Genomic DNA, 4,749 nt, shown 5'->3' with positions numbered 1-4,749 from the left:
CATATTAACATTGTAGAAAAATTAGAGCAAATCAGACAATAAAAAGATTAAAGTAAATGGAATTATTATCTCTCAGACCCACTCAAATAGTATAGTTTTTTCATCGATCCATTCATCCATTCAACATTTATGAGCAAGTGTCTGCTCTGGATGCTCTTTGATAATATAGATTAGTGAATGGTAGAGCCTGTGGTGCCCTTTCTAATTTGCACAAAGGCTCCCTAAAGGCTGGCATTGGTTCAAAAGGTAGATATATACAAAGAACCTACATTAATAACTATCTCAAAACATTGTTGTATTAAATGAGTTTTTCTATATGTCTAGCATACGGTAGGCACTATAGTAGTGTTAGCTGTTATTGTTGTTGTTATTAGTACTAGTATAATTATTAAACTAGAATTTGTCATAAGTATTTGACCCCAAGAAAAGTAGCAGGGCCTGATGATCACAGAACATGGAATCATAGAACTTTTGCTTTTCATTCAACAAATAATTTTGAGTGCTTTAACATGCCAAGCACTGTTCTTGGCAATGGGACTGGGAAAAAAACAGATGCTCCCTCCCACTGTTGCCATAATATAGCTTACATTTATGTGTATTTTGAAAGAACTCACTAAGATTAATTAATCAAATTTATTGTATTTAATGGCTTTAATTAAGTTGTGCTAGATGGCAAGGGAGGAGCTAGGAGATTAGAAATAAAAAGTTTAAAACTGTATCTATTCTTGAGAGTTATGGTATTAACAAAGGAAACATGCTTTCATAAAGAAATATCAAGACAAAATGATAAGTGTCCAAACACATGGCACAGATAAAAAGTTTAGAGGGGAAGTGAATCATAGAGGCCCGTGGTAACCAAGTGCGTTTTTATGGAACAAAGAGGACCTGAGCTGGGGCTTCAGGAATTTATATATCATATCCTGCTCTGAAATGCCTTTTGGATATGTCTTTGTGTGGCACAGAGTAGTTAGCTGCTTTCTAAATCTGACTGCTCTCCCTCTTCAGAACATAGCAAAAATTATATATAATACTTCCAGTTCTGTTCTATGGAAACTCCCCTTTGATGCTCCATTTGCCTTGTTTTCTCCAAATATTGGCTGAATGGTGATGCTAAGGGTAACCATGGAAGCCACATGTCAAATTCAGCAGAGACCCCATGAGTCTGCATCCCTGAATGACTATATGGAGCCAAATTTTTCCCTCCCTCTCTCCCCCCTGCCCCCAGCTCCTGGTCTTTACTTGAATGAAAAATCAACTTTCTCATCTGTTTCTAGATTTGCCTATTACAGCAAACAGCTTTAACACACTATGTAACATGACCAGACTGACTTTGATTTTTTCTTTTTCTTTTTTTTTTTTTTTTTAGCATTTTTGACCGTGTAAAAGTCAATATAATACAACCAGCAAACTCTGAATGAGCTAAAAATATCCAATCTACACTGAGGTTATGGTGTGGGGTGGGGGTGGGTTTCCTGTATGGTCATTAATAGATTCCAATCAATTCAGAATTCAAGAGTATGTGTGTGAATCTCTCATTCTACAGATATAGCGGTAAATGAGAGAAAAGGTGACACTAAGTGGCTTGCCTAATAACTAGTGTGTGAAAGTGCCTGTGTGGACACACAAGAGTGTGTGTGACTCCTGACTCCTAGGCTGGTTCACGTCCCATTATTTTAAATAAATTGTTAAATCTCATCTAAATTATGCTTTAAATCATATACCAGTAGTAAAAGTAGGAAAAAAAAGCGCAATTTGGTTATCACCTTTTAAAAAATGATTGTACAGGGGCACCTGGGAGGCTCAGTTGGTTAAGTGTCTGACATCGGCTCAGGTCATGATCTCATGGTTCATGAGTTGGAGCCCCACGTCAGGCTCTGTGCTGACAGCTCAGAGCCTGGAACCTGCTTCAGACCTGTGTCTCCCTCTCTCTCTGCCCCTCCCCTACTCACACTCTGTCTCTCAAAAATGAATAAATGTTAAAAAATTTAAAAATAAAATAAAAAATAAAAAAATGACTGTACGTAGGACTTAGTTGTCACCTGTATTTTATTTTCCCTGGCTATAATCCAGATTCCATTAAAATCCTCGATGAAATTTGTCAAATAAAGATTACCAGTTTATAAATACAAATGTTCACAAGTTTTCCTTTTGGTGTGAATCTAGCTCTCTTCTTTGACTTTATAGGCCTTAGGCAGTCATGTGGATGGTTTTTTATATACCACAGCTTATGACATGGCTGAATAAAGAGTTTTTAGGGGTGCCTGGGTGGCTCAGTCGGTTGAGCATCCAACTTTGGCTCAGGTCATGATTTCAGGGCTTGTGAATTTGAGTCCCTTGGGCTTTGTGCTGACAGCCTAGAGCCTGGAGCCTGCTTCAGATCATGTGTCTCCCTCCCTCTCTGCCCCTCCCCGACTTGCATTCTGTGTCTCTGTCTCTCTCTCTCAAAAAATAAACATTAAAAATAAAAATAGTGTTTAGTGGCTGATGGGCCATAGTGTGGCTTCACATGCAAGGAACCAATCAGGTGCTAAATGACCATAACTGGGCAGGTTGTTATAGCTGGATCACAAGGGGCCAGATAAGAACAGTGATAACATGAGCTCACTCTGGACTTTACATTAGGACTCTTTATGTTCCCATTGCTTAATATCAATATTGACTCTTGACCTTTGGAAGATTCTGAGCCTGTAAGCAAGGGAAGAAGAGTTTGAATTTTGGGCAGAGAAATATGAGACAAAAAAGAGGCAAGTTTAAGCATCGACTCTTGATCTCAGCTCAGGTCATGATCTCATGGTTTGTGAGTTCGAGCCCTGCATTGGGCTCTGCGCCATCAGCGAGAGCCTGCTTAGGATTCTGTGTCTTCTTTTTGCCCCTCCCCAGCTTGCGCTCTCTCTTTCTCTAAAAGAAAAAAAAAAAAAAAAGCTTTTAAAAAAAAGAAGCACTTCCAGACAAAAAGGGGAGAATGTGTCAATCATGTAAGATGGTCTGAAAGACCCAGATGTGCTGAAACCTGCCTCTTTTTTGTCTCAAATTTCTCTGCCCAAAATTGAAACTCTTCTTCCCTTGCTTACAAGTTCAGTGTCTTCCAAAGGTCAAGAGTCAATATTGATATTAAACAAAGGGAACAGAAAGAGTCCTAATGTAAAGTCCCAAGTGGGCTTATGTTATCACTGTTCTTATCTGGCCCCTTGTGATCCAGCTATGACAACCTGCCCAGTTATGGTCATTTAGCCCCTGATTGGTTTCTTACATGTGAATTGGACTGCACCACCCAGACACCCCCGGAAGTGCTTCTTTATTTAAACATGGCCCCAGTGTCTTCTGTCTTAAAATGCCTCAGGCAGCCTCCTGGTGCTTACCACAGGCTGTGTTCTTACACTGACTGTACAGAAAGAGAAGGCAGAATAAACCTACCCATATATACCCCAGCCCAGGCCCTTTGCCTGGTCTGTGTTGTGAATGGAGGTCGAAGGGGGACATGGAGATAGATAGATAGACAGGTAGATAGATAATAAATAAATAAATAAAATGACTGGGGCAGTGATAATACTCTGAAAACCAACTCTTTTCTCTTAGATATGAACAAAGTTAAGGAGAGATTCTAAAATCTCTTGAGTCCTTGTCAGTGTCCTTGGGAACAGCTGAGAAGTCTCCATAATGGTAAAAGAAACCATGATGAAAACTTGAGAGATTATTTGGAGGTACAGATCCTAACTAAGGAGTTTAGTTTTTGCGTTCTGCTAGGAACACAGTGGAAGGTAATATGACTTTAGGCTATGGAAGAACTCATGTGTTTGGATGTCAGATGGGTGCCTGAGACACAGTTCCAGGTCTTGCTGACTTTCAGTGTGTCACCTAGAGAGTTGATGGACAGACAGATGCACCATATTCCTCCTGTTTTTGTTCTGAGAAATAGTACTGCCAGGACCACATCCTGTTACAGTGTTGCATCTAAGAGGTTGTATGTCACTGCAGCATTAATTAGAAGGTGCCCCTTCCAGTGGCCAGAGCCCTATTTGCTATGATCGTGCTGTCACATCCAGCCAAGGATCTAGCCCTGACACATGGACCACAAAAGGAGGGATGCTTTTTTTTTCACCCAAGTGGAAAAGATGCCTGTGGTAAGCTCTTCCATGTTAGAAATTCACTCTTGCATATCTTATGTCTCTCAATGATACCTCCAAGGATTTCATTTCTTTAGACCTTAAGAGATCTTTGAGGAGATAAAGAGTGAGGATTATCAGGCAGTCACTTGAAGAACAATAGACAAAGGCAGAGGCATCAGAACACACACCAGTGCCTGCACACATCAATGCCTTTGTTATGATATCAGATCACGGTAATTTTCAAATGTTGTAATTTGGCAAATTGGATCTTCAAATAGGTGAATAAGTTCACCTTAAAAAAAATAGTACTTTCACACAGAGACTGATTGCTCTTTTTTTGTAGTTTCTCTTCTCTGAGTGTTTGTTGTGTGTGTTTAACGCTCTACCCTTTGTTTTCCCAGCCCCATAGAAAGTGTGCTACTCTCTGCTGGTTTCTTATGATAGCTTTGCTCACTGAGGCAGAGCAGCCCGCAAAACTGTTCAATATATCTGATTGGCAGCTATCCTCAAGTGTAGCTGACAGACCCCGAGAACACACTCCCTCCTCCTTGTTTCTAAGGTATGGCTGCAGTTAATGAGAATTTATTAACATTTACCTGTTTACCTTTTATGTTCTCAAAGACAGTCATGTATTTTTCAAACA

The 4,749-nt window shown here is 39.8% G+C and overlaps 1 non-coding gene across 1 annotated transcript; it reads left to right on the top strand.

The window, feature by feature from the left end:
• Window positions 1–3,342: 3,342 nt before the first annotated feature.
• On the top strand, window positions 3,343–3,473 carry LOC122238957. The gene has a single exon (XR_006218094.1). It is a non-coding gene; the product is annotated as a small nucleolar RNA SNORA51 (small nucleolar RNA).
• The last annotated feature ends 1,276 nt before the right edge of the window (window positions 3,474–4,749 follow it).

This window comes from Panthera tigris, chromosome B2, assembly GCF_018350195.1.
Source record: "Panthera tigris isolate Pti1 chromosome B2, P.tigris_Pti1_mat1.1, whole genome shotgun sequence".
Lineage (NCBI taxonomy): Eukaryota > Metazoa > Chordata > Mammalia > Carnivora > Felidae > Panthera > Panthera tigris.
This window is presented reverse-complemented; position numbering and strand designations above follow the sequence as displayed.